This window comes from Zea mays, chromosome 7, assembly GCF_902167145.1.
Source record: "Zea mays cultivar B73 chromosome 7, Zm-B73-REFERENCE-NAM-5.0, whole genome shotgun sequence".
In the NCBI taxonomy this organism is placed as follows: Eukaryota; Viridiplantae; Streptophyta; class Magnoliopsida; order Poales; family Poaceae; genus Zea; species Zea mays.
The window spans coordinates 59364986-59377512 of NC_050102.1; positions in this window are offsets into that span (position 1 = coordinate 59364986).

Below are 12527 nucleotides of genomic sequence, written 5' to 3' on the forward strand. Positions count from 1 at the left end.
TCGATGTGGTGGTTGAACTTATATTTGAAATGTTGGTGGATGTTATGTTTGTAATGCGTGATTTTATTATGAATGCATGTGTTTGTAATGTGGCTGTTATCTGTTATTTATGTTATGTGTGATATATGTTATGTGTGCAGAAATAGTGTCCTAATTTAGTGCTGTTTTTGTAGCAGTATAGGGTAATTCTCGTCGGCCCAGTTAATTCCCGTCGGCTATGGTCGAACCGACGGGAATTAACTAATAACTCTCGTCGGCCCAGTTAATTCCCGTCGGCCTGGGGAACCGACAGGAATTAAATAATAACTCCCATCGGCCCGGTGAACCGACGGGAATTAACTCATAACTCCCGTCGGCCTGGTGAACCGACGGGAGTTAGCATTAATTGCCGTCGGCAAGTTAGTGGCCGACGGGAATTAATAATTCCCGTCGGCCGCCGACGGGGATAAACGTATCCCCGACAAGGGACGCCTGGCGGCTGAAAACCGACGGGAATAAGCCCTAAACCGACGGAAATTAAGTAATTCCCGTCGGTATATGCTTATTCCCGTCGGTTTCTGGCCCACGGGAATTAAGTGAATTCCTGTAGTGGTTTCGTCCTACAGTCAACATTTCCTCTGATACCACTTCTGTAACACCCGGTTTTAAGGAACAAAGCCGGATGCATCTCATACATGCGCCAAGAAGACAACATATATAATAACAGAGTGTATAGGGATAAATGTCATAAAACATCAGAGTATTTATTACATAGCGGAAGACTTAATACAAAATAAAAGAATAAACATAAAACAAACTAAGGATCGTCGGCGCCAATGTCAACTGAGAAACGCCACCTAGATCAGATCATACTCCTCGCCTTGTGGCTCCTCCTGAACCACCTGTTCTTCTCTTGTGGGGGGGGTGAGACAGCAAGGGTGAGCTCACATACGTTCATAGCTCAACAAGTCGTGGGGAATAATGTGGCATGAACTCACCAAAGGTGGGAGTCCATAAAGTGTAAGGCTAATCAATGAAGTAAAGGCTGAGGCTGAGCATTGCTTTTATAAGTTGGTCAAAATTTTATTAGCAATTACTAAGTGTAAGTAAATACCAAACCTTAATAATAATAAAGAAAAGTAATAGTAAAATAATCCCAAATGCGATGCAAATGTCAAATTGAGTTTAAGTTCCATAAATTAATCATGTGAGGGTCCGAGCTGCTCATGACCGTGAGCACGGCTAGTATACCAGTTTTACACTCTGCAGAGGTTGCGCATCTTTACCCACAAGTCATGTTACCCATCTGCCAAGAGATGGCCAATCCCATACACCTTTACCGAGGAGGCGAGGCAGGGTAACACTACGAGGCCTTTACAAAGTTCCACTAGCTTCAGAAATCCCGCTACAGTTTATAGGAAGCTCCAGTGCAGGGTTCTTGCCTGACCGCCATCGCAGCAAAATCAACCAAGGACCTCCCTACACTGACCACTCCCCTACTGCCCTTGCCCCTTTCGGGTAAGGAAGACCTCCACTAGCTTTCCTAGTTAATCAGCCAAGGGCGTCCCATTATACCCTTGTGGTAGCACTGTTTTCCCGGGTGGTCGCTCCATGTTCCCATTAACATAATGATCTTAACATGAACAGTAATAATAAAAGAGAACAAAAGAGTAATTATGAATAAAGTATCTTCATACCCAAATCCACATAAAGCAATAGCAGGTACTACCCAAAGAAATATTTCAGTGGTAAACAAGGTATAAAGATAGCCAAAACTAGGGTAACTTATTGGGTCCCATCAAAATTATCCTATGCAGATCATTATAATTAATAAGAACATGGCTGGGAAAAAGTAAGTGATCAAGGGCACAACTTGCCTTCAATGAGCTCCTGCTCAGCTACTTCTACTTGCTGAACCTCAGATTCCACAGTGGCTTGCTCGTCTACTCGCATCAACACAATACATACATAGTATAGCATAAATTAACATCACATCAAACATGCAAATAAAATATACAGTAAAAATCTACACAATAAAATGAGATCATTGGAACTGGAATCATTAAATTTGGAGTTATAGATTTCAAGTTATGAATTTCCTTAGATTTAATGTGCTTGAAATAGGATTAAATGATAAATTAATTTTATTATTGTTTTCATGTCCAAACAGAGACACTAAATGGTAGAGAATAATATTACAAAATTTTAGAAACTGGAATGGATTAATTTGGATTAGAGATGAATTTTCTATGCGTTTTACAAGTTCTAGCACTATTTTCATATTAAAAATTCATTTTCCACTATTATTTAACCAATTTACAAGTTTCTGGACTGCGCAACAATTTCTGGGAAACACAGGGGCTACGGCGCAAGACTTCCTATGACTCAGTAAAGACCCCGAGGGGACGGCGGGTTTATTCCAGTAAAACATAAGGTCTCTTTTGAAAGAAGCGCACGACGAAGGGGTATCGGTGAATCTAAGCCGTTAGATCTACTTTCAACGGATGGGATTAGATCTAGAGTGAAACAAACCGGTACGTGTCTACAGCCGTTGGATCCGAGATCTGTGGTCAGGGATTAATGAAGGCGGGTTTCAATCACGGCCCTATGATCCAGATCCTGCGGAGTAGATTTTTAATAGCCAGAAGGTTATCGCCGATATGATCCTGTCCATTGAATACTGGATGAACGCCCTAGATCACTACTCTGAAGCGGTATCCGCAAATCTAATCTCCACCGTCCATAACCGGATGGACGGCCCACGACACAACTTGCCTATTCCCTCACCTCCCCAACTCAGGCCGACAGGTGCGGCGGCGCCGATAGCTCCCCACGACGGGGCCATGGCCGGCGATGGCCATCCCACGCAATAGTGCTTAGAACTTTTGAACGACAGGTGCTAACCAACGCTTGGATCCTAGCGGGTACGTTGGTATGAATCTTACCGGGGTTGGAAGCGCAGAGGGCATTGCCCATGACGACGAGCGGCTCCACGGACCCGAAGGGTTCCAGTGAGCAATTCCAGGTTCATCGGTCGACGATCATCCCCGCCGTGACGAAGACCACCTCCCCGGACCGCCCGTGAAGGCCCCAGGCCAATCCTTGTGTCCTAAGCGGTCCCAAACGCGTAGATCCATGGTGGCGGCACTGGGTTTCCTGGTGCTGGCTTCGGACGCGGTGACCGCCAGGAGGAAGAAGACGAGGGCCCCCTGGAGCGCCGAGTGGGTCTTGAGCATGCGCGCCACGGTGTGGGAGTCCCCGGGTGGCGCGGATTTCGGCCATGGCGACGACGACATCTTGGTTTCGCCCGCCACGACACCCATCACATCGCGCCCGGTGCCCGCGATATGATGAACAGGGCACAGACGCTTGGTTCCTATAGCCGGTCATGTGGCAAATTCTCCACGCAAGCGAGGATCATGCGGATGACCAAGCGGGATCCACGGATTCTGTTGCAACAGCCTGATCCGAACCTCACGGATCTGAGCTCACGTGGGGAAGAAGCTACTGGCAACACGGGACCACGCGCGAGTGTCATATGCGCACAAGGAAGGTGGATGACGGGTGGGCCCAACATACCAGTGAGAAGGGAGCGCAGAGAGAGGTGGGAACGTGGGCTGGCGGTAACAATGTGGGCCAAGGGCAAGGGAGTAGTCGTCCCAGGGTAGGTAAATCTCTTTTCTTTTTCTTTCCTCTATTTCTAAGTTAAATTTGAACTTCGAATTTTTGAATTCAGACTTGTACCCAAATCATTCTCTTATTACCTTTGTGAAGTTCAGAAATACCAATTTTATAAATATAATTATATTATTCATATTTTTATATCATTTCTCTTCTTCCATTTACAAAACCCTATTTTCAAATTTAGGGTTTAATTCAAATTCTAGTAATTATTATCCTATTATTTTTATCCTTACTATTTTATTTAATGCACAAACATATAGAACTCCAACATGATGCATTTTCTTTATCCTTTGTTTGAATTAATCTCTAAATTATGTGTATGCTCTTTTTATGCTGCAAATGAGGCACATAAAATAGAGGAGATCTCTCTATTATTCTTTGGATACAACTTTGAGTATTACACAGTTTGAGGTAGCGGAGGATGATGAAGACGAAGGAGCCCTTCGATGTGCTGTCTGCATGAGTAGCGGGCGTGACCTTGTTGAGGAGTTTGTCGGGTATGGGGTATGGCCCTTGGCGCATGGCTGGGCGCTGAGCGAAGTATGCCCTCGCGAGATGCCCTCCCAGGGCGGGATGTTGGTGCGAAGTCCTGCCTTCGCGCTGGATTTGCATGGCCGAGATCCCGCCGCATTCGTGCGTGAAGCGGAAGACGGTGCAGCGAGGATCATGGGGCGCTATGTGCCGAAGACAGGTCTGCGGAGCTGGGATATCCATGGGTCCAATGACAGGTTGAATCGGGTCTTCGAATTGAACCGCTTGCCGTACGGTGGTTATTCTGGGGAAGACGCCGCCGACCACCACAGGAAGAAACCAATGGGCGGTACCGAGGAAGGGCCTTCGCAGGAGGCTGCCCCAGCCACTAAGAAGAGAAAATTAGGTACTATAGTGGGGGAAGGGGGTGTCTGATAATTTTGCTGTGGAGTTGATGGGGACATGTGTGGCCCCCGGGGGAAGGATGTCTTCGCCCGAGCTCCGGGAGTCTTCGGCGCGAATGTTGGAGGTTACCGGGGGTCGATGGCCAAAGAATCTTACGATCCCCTGGGCGGAGGGCGAAGACATGTCTACGTCTCGTATAGCTCGTTGCTTGAGGATTTTCCCTTACGGGCAGAATATTGCTGCTATTATGTCGCCAGTGATGAACAAGGATCGTCAGGATGCTGCGCAGAAGCGCCGAGTGGTTATCAGGCTCCCCGATCCTAGGCGTGAGGCGAAGAGAGCGCGGGGGAGCGAGAAGTTTGCTGCCCCCGGTGGTAGCCAGCCAGCGCCTGCTGCGAAACCGGCCGCGCCCGGATCCAGCAAGGTGTCAGAGAGCGTGAAGGCAGTCGTCGCTGGCGGAACCAAGCCTGCCCTGGGCGAAGCTGCGAAGGCGCAGGAGCTGCCTTCGCCGGGGAAGCGTGTTGCCGACTTCGGCACGAACATTAGAGTGGACGACTATTTTTTGGTAAGTTTTTTGAGGTCTTCTGACCGGTGATATGTTGCAGGGTCGGGCGAGGGGCAATTGGTTGTTGTCCCGCTTGCGGTGGCAACCACAGCGTCAACTACGGTGGTTGGGGTGAAGGGTGGCGCTTTCTGCGCGAGCGGCGAGATTCCGTCGGCCGCTGCTGTCAAGGACGTGGTGAGCTCCATGTCGTGCCGGCTGAGGGAGGCATCGCAGCAGCTAAGTGAGGTAAGTTGAGCTGGACTTCGGTGTTTGCTGTTTCCAAGGGGATTGTGGTCTCATGTGTTTCTATCAGGCGACCGACTTCGCCGACCGCGTGGCATCGGGTGCCCTTACTACAGATGTGGCTGCCGAGGTCGAGAGACTTCGGGCATAGCACGCGGATGCCATCCGGGAGAAGTCAGATGCGGAGAGCAAAAACCACAGACTGGAGGAGAAGGTGGCCGCCTTGGAGGCCGAGAAGACGGACCTCCGGCGCCAGCTGGTGGAGGAAAGGAGGGAGGCGAACCAGGCCATCGCCGAGGCGCAGGCTGCGCAGGCGGAGGCCAAAGTGGCACGGGCGGAGGGAAGTCTCACCAGCCAACGTGCCGAGGAGTGGGAGGTGAAGTTCAACGCTCTGCGCGGCCGCGTGGACAAGGCCGAGGCCTCTACGCGCTCGGAGGTTGAGCGGACGCTCGCGCAGCTCGTGGACTCGTACCGCGAGCTGGGTGCGCGGACTGCTGACTTCGAGGTGCCCGACCGAGAGGCGGGCCTTCGCTTCCTCGAATGGTTGCAGGAGGAGTTGCTGGTACTCCCGACCATCATGGAGGGTTTCATGTCCTTTTCCTCCCTCGTCACCTGCGAGGGGGCCATGAATGCGCTGTCTTGCGAGGGCTGCAGACACTACGAGGTCTTCGAGCGATCAGACGAGAGCTTTGAACGCGAGATCTTCAAGGCCGAAGACCCTGCAGTGAAGCAGTCAGCGGGGGCACTTTTTGATAGGATGTGGGGGGCGCATGGTCGGGAGGCTGTCAGGGAGCGATCCGACCGGGCGAGAGAGCAGGTGAAGGTTATTATTTTTCTGTGGTTTGTTGTGTGCGGGTATGTGTAGTTTTTGCTGAGTGAATGTGTTGTTGCTACAGATGGAGCATGCCGAGGACGTCGAGGACCTCGGAGGTCTAGTCGGCGCGCCGCTCGAGGCTGCGGAGGTCAAACCGGTGCTGCCCTCGGATGCCGGTGAAGGCCCCTCGGCCGCGCCCGTGCCTGCTATGGCCGGCAAAGACCCTGCGTCGGCCCCTACGCCGACGGTCGAAGGAGCCCCGGAGGTGGTGGCGGAGCCGGCGGTCGAAGGCCCCACGGCCGCGGCTATGCCTTCGCAGGTGGCTAAGTAGTTAAATAGGTGCAGGGGAGTTTGTAAATTTTGTCTACGTGTTACTGAACCTCGGTTGCTGCATAGGTTCAGGGTTTTGGGCCTGCGCACGCAACCGCTTCTGACAATGCTAATTTTGTGGCGGCTTCGACCGTGGTTGCTGAAAATGATTCGGATGATTCCGTGTCTATGTTTTTTGAGTCTGATGATTCTGGGAGTTCGGTTGTGTGGACGGAGGAGTCTTCGGATGAGGACTTAGATTATTTTGCGGCCTTAGATGTGGCTGCGGCGGAGGCTTCTCCGTGTGTGATGGATGCTAAAGTTCTTCCTGGTACGAGTGCTGGGCGTAGGCGGCGAAGGGCGGTGGCGAAGCGTAGAGTGAGTGAGGTGGAGAGTGGTCGTCTTCGTGTGGACGGGGCTGGCAAGCAGGAATTGTTGTCCTCGCCGGTTGGGGCGAGTGTGGGTGAGGGGGAGTTGCAAAATCTTTTTGAGGGTGAGGAGCTGAGGATAATGCTGTTTAACTACAGGGAGATGGGTATCATCCCAAAGGTTGAACCAATGTAAGGTGTGATGCCCTCGCTGTATGTATGTAACTATAATTTGTATGATGAGGCTATGTGCCTTCGCTGATCCGGCCGTGCCCGTAGGGGACTTGTGCACTTGATCTAGGGCGTTTATTGTGTCGGTCCGGCTGCACCCGTAGTCGGTTTTTGCACGGAGGGTCCGGCTGCACGCCTAGGTGACTTTTGCACGGATAGTCTTTTAAAGAGGACTTCGATTTTGCGCGGATAGTCTTGTGAGGAAGACTTCGTTTTTGCGCACTTGTTGTGCTAGTCCGGCTGCACCCTTAGGCGACTTTTGCACGGATAGTCTTGTGAGGAAGACTTCGTTTTTGCGCACTTGTTGTGCTAGTCCGGCTGCACCCTTAGGCGACTTTTGCATGAATAGTCTTTTGAGGAAGACTTCGGTTTTGCGCACTTGTAGTGCTAGTCCGGCTGCACCCGTAGGCGACTTTTGCACGGATAGTCTTTTGAGGAAGACTTCGGTTTTGCGCACTTGTTGTGCTAGTCCGGCTGCACCCTTAGGCGACTTTTGCACGGAGTCCCGCACGCGAGGGTAGCCAGCGCTGCCCCTCGCGGTGACTTCGTTGTGGTCGAATGCCGAAGACCGTCGATGCGGTCTTTTTTGACGTTGTAATTTTTTTGTGGGGGATTTTTTTCGTGTATATTACATGGCTCCGCCTCATTAAAAACCTCACCCCCGAGAGGAAAAGAGTGCGGGCCGGAATAAAACTGTCTGGTTAATTACAAGGGCAAGCTGGCCCTGAGGAGTCAAACAAAAAATTTGCGGAGATTGTCAATATTCCATGAATGCTCTAAGTCTTCGCCGGATGGCGTTGTTAGCCTGTACGCGCTGGGGGACGCCTACGTCTTGATGATGAAGGGGCCCTCCCACTTTGGTTCCAGCTTGTCCCGTGACTCTGTCCGAGTTGTCCGGACGAGTACGAGGTCTCCTTCGCAGAATTCTCTCAGGAAGATTGTGTGGTCGCGCCATACTTTTGTTTGAGCTTGGTATTTGTTTATGGCCTGTAGGGCGAAGACACGATCTCCGTCGATGAGGTCCTTCGAAGTAGGCTCGTCTACGTCGGGGACGGCTGAAGTGATAGTCCGTGGTGACCCATGTTTTATTTCTTGCGGGGTCATGGCCTCCGATCCATATAGCAGGCGGAAAGGGGTGAACCCAGTCGCCCTGCACTCAGTCGTGTTCAGCGCCCAGACCACTACAGGTAACAGGTCGACCCACTTGCCCTTCTTGTCGTCGAGGAGCATCTTCTTAACGGCTGTGAAAATTTTACCATTGGCGCGCTCCACGACGCCATTGGATTGTGGGTGGTACACTGAGGCAAAGGCAAGCTTGGTTCTAATGGAGAAGCAGAAATCCCTGAAGTCTTGGTTGTCAAATTGCTTGCCATTGTCAACTGTGAGCTCGGACGGGACTCCGAACCGGCAAACAATGTTTTGCCAGAAGAATTTCTGGGCAGTCTTTGATGTTATCGTGGATACTGCCCTCACCTCGATCCATTTGGTAAAATACTCGACGGCGACAAAGGTGAACTTGAGGTTCCCTTGGGCCGTGGGTAGGGGCCCAACAATGTCCAGGCCCCAGCGCTGAAGGGCCACGTGTGGGCGATTAGCTTTGTGAATTGCGAAGGGTGTCCCGAACGTGGAGATAACTTCTAGCAGGCTTCGCAGGACCTTGTGACCCGATTTGCATCGCAGATCATGGCGGGCCAGTAGAAGCCTTGACGGATCACCTTTGCGGCTAGGGCCCTAGGCCCTGCGTGAGAGCCGCAAGTCCCGCTATGGACTTTGCGCTCGATTTGGACGCCTTTGGTCTCGGTGACACATTTAAGCATGGGTTGGCTGACCCCCTTCTTGTAAAGCTGGCCTTCGATGAGTGTGAAGTCCCGGCTTCGATGTCTGAGGCGCTTGGCCTCGTTGATATCAGTTGGATGATAGTACCCCTGCAGGAACAGGGTTATCGGTGCCCACCAGTCTTTGGTCATGATGAGGTTGATTATGCGGTGGACCTCGCTGTCATTGGTTATTTGGAGCCCCTCTGGGCTGCGGACGGCTGGCATGCCGATGACGTGGTAGAATATGTCAGAGGGCAGGGCCTCGCCTCTGGCGGCTGCCTTGGCCAATGCGTCGGCCTCCTCATTCTTGGCTCGGTCCACATGCTGCAAGGTGAAGCCTTTGAATTGCCTCTCGAGACTGCGGATAGCTGCGAGAAACGGCATAAGTGCGGGGTCCTTCGCTGCGTAATCTTTCTCGACTTGGCCTGCGACTACCTTGGAGTCTGTTCGGATGATGCAAGTAGTGACACCAAGTGCCCTTAGCTTGCGGAGGCCGAGGATGACAGCTTCGTATTCTGCTATATTGTTGTTGCATCTGTCAGACTCCAGAGCAAAGCTGAGGCGTGCTGCATATCTGTTCTTGACCCCTGTGGGTGAAGTAATGACTGCATCTGCGCCTGCCCCCGCATGGCACCATGCGCCGTCGCAATGGATGGTCCACACCTTCTCTGTGGTCGTGTCCGGCTGCGTTATTGGCCCGGTCCAGTCGACGATGAAGTCTGCCAGGACTTGTGACTTGATGGCTGTCCTAGGCTCGAAGGTGATATGGTAGCCGGAAAGCTTGGCTACCCATTTGGCGATCCAGACAGATGCCTCCGGATTTCTAAACAATTCGCCGAGTCCCCTGTCTGAGGTGACTCGTACCTTGAACGCTTCAAAATAATGGCGCAATTTGCGTGAAGCCATAACAACTGCGTAGGCGACTTTTTCCAATTTCGTCATGTTGCATTTTGATGTCGTGAGTACTTCGGAGACGTAATAAACTGGACATTGCCTGATCGTGCCCTCTCTGTCCTGCTCTTGAACCAGTGCTGCGCTGACCGCATGCGGCGAAGCTGCGATGTAGAGCAACAAGGGTAGCGAGGGGTTGGGGCTTGTAAGAATCGCCAATTCTGACAGGTGCTGCTTTAGTGAAGCGAAGGGTGTCGCTTGCTCTGGTCCCCATGCGAAGTCTTTTGCGCTACGGAGTGTTTTGAGGAAAGGTAGGCTTCGCTCTGCGGACTTGGAGATGAATCTGTTGAAGGCGGCCAATCTGCCTGTCAGTCGTTGGACGTCTCTGGCTGACTGGGGGGCGCCATGTTGATGATGGCCTGGATTTTGGTCGGGTTGGCCTCGATCCCGCGGTGCGACACTAGGTAACCCAGTTTTTCCCCCTGGCGAACACCGAAGACGCACTTTTCGGGGTTTAGGCGAAGTCGTGCGTCCCGCATGTTCGCGAACCTTTCTGCGAGGTCAGCCAGATGGTCTTCCTTGCTTCTGCTGGCGACGACGATGTCATCCACATATGTGAATATGTTTCTGCCGACTTGGCTCTCGAGCACCGTTTTGGTGAGTCGAGAGAATGTGGACCCAACATTCTTAGGTCCCTCTGGCATTCTGATGAAGCAATACGTGTCGAAGGGTGTTATGAAACTAGTGCTGGCCTTGTCGTCCTCCTTCATATATATTTGGTGGTAGCCGGAAAAGCAATCAAGGAGTGACATGACTTCGCACTCGGCCGCACTATCGACGATCTTGTCGATCCGAGGCAGCGGGAAATTGTCCTTGGGGCAGGCCTTATTGAGGCTGGTGAAATCAATGCACATCCGCCACTTGCCGCTCTTCTTCTGCACCATTACTATGTTGGCGAGCCACGTAGGGTAGGCGACTGGCTCAATAAAGTTGGCCTCAAGCAGGCGGTGTACCTCGCCCTTGGCAGCTTCTGTCTTCTCATCAGACATCTTGCACAACCGCTGTTTCTTAGTCCTTACCGAAGGGTCGATTCCTAAGCTGTGCTCGATGATAGAGCGACTGACTCCGACCAGGTCGAGGGCGGACCAGGTGAAGACGTCTTTATTTTTGGACAGGCAGCAGAGGAGTCTCTCCTCGTCATGCGAAGTGAGGTCTTCGCTGATGATGACCGTTTGCTTGGGCGTTGCCTGGTCGAGGGGAACTGTCTTGGTCCCATCGTTGCTCTGCAGCTGTGCTTTTTCGTGCTCTTTGGCGATTGGGCTGGCAGACTCGAGGACCTCGCGCTGCGCCGTGAGGCAGTGTACATTCCTTTGCCCTGGAACGAAGTCTCTTTCTATATTGCGCGTGGCCTGCTGGTTGTCGTAGACTATGATCACGCCTTGCGGACCCGGGATCTTCATGCACAGGTAAAGTCCATGAATAGCTGCCTCAAACTTGTTGATGGAGCCCCGACCCATTATGGCGTTGTACAGGTACACCATGTCGACGATGTCGAATGTGACTTGTTCACTTCGTGTATTGGGTGCTACACCGAAGGAGAGGGGTAGCTCTATTTTGCCGACAGGAAAGGTGCCCTTGCTGCCGAAGCCATACAGTGGGTTGTCCTAAGGCTTAAGCAAGCTATGGCTGATGCCCATGCGGTCGAAGGCATGGAGGAAAATGATATCCGCCTGGCTGCCATTGTCGACTAAGACTTTGTGCAGGTCCCAGCCTGCCACGCTGCAGTTGATAACCATGGCATCGATGTGGGGTGCGCTGCGCAGGTCGACGTCTCGGGTGTCAAAGGTCAATGGCACATGGGACCACTTTGTCTGCACGACTGGACCAGTGACGGCGACGTGGTTGATGCTGCGGTAGTGGTCCCTCTTCTGTCGTTTTGTGTCGAAGTCGGCGCTGGACCCCCCAGTGATCATGTGAATGACTCCGCGATACGGCTGATCGGCGAAGTCTTCTTGTTTTGGGGCTTGTGGGTGGTGGATGTTTTGCTGTTGCGGGTGTGGAGGTGGTAGTGGGGGAGGTACGATTTTTACCTCCTGGTGGTGTTGGTATGCGTGGTTAGGTGGATGCTGAGCGGGGCCGTGGTTGTATGGTTGAGGGAGTTGTTGATATGTGTGCGCGACAACTCTAGGGTTGTCGGCTGGTTGCGCCCGTGCCATCCTGTCTCTGGTGGCCTTCGTCTCTGGGCAGTCTCTTGTAGGGTTCTCACAGTCTTTGCCATGGAACAAGCAATAAAATCTGCACGGCTGCTATGCACGTCCCCGACCCCGACCACGAGTTCCGTTTCCGTGGCCCTGGGGGGATACTCTTGTCGGCGAGGGGCCTCACCAGCGGGGTGCTGGTTGGCGATGTTGTGTACCTGTTGCTGACTACGGCCATCCCGACCGGAGTCTGTCTGCGAAGGCCTCGTCCACGTATGGCTGGACTGCGGAGGGTCTTTGGGTTTCCTCTGATACTCGACTTTGCGCTGGTGGAGCTCTTTGGATCTAGCGTATTTTCGAACAGCTGATACAGCTCCTGGAGGTTCCTGGGTGGATCTCTGATGCAGTGGCTGTAAAGGACGCCAGCCCGAAGGCCACTGATGGCGTAGTGAATGGCGATTTGGTCATCAACCGAAGGCAGTTGTGACTTGAGAGTCAGAAACTTGCGGTAGTACTCCTGCAGAGTTTCTCTTTCTAGCTGCTTGTAGAGTGAAAGTTCAGCCAAGGCGTCAG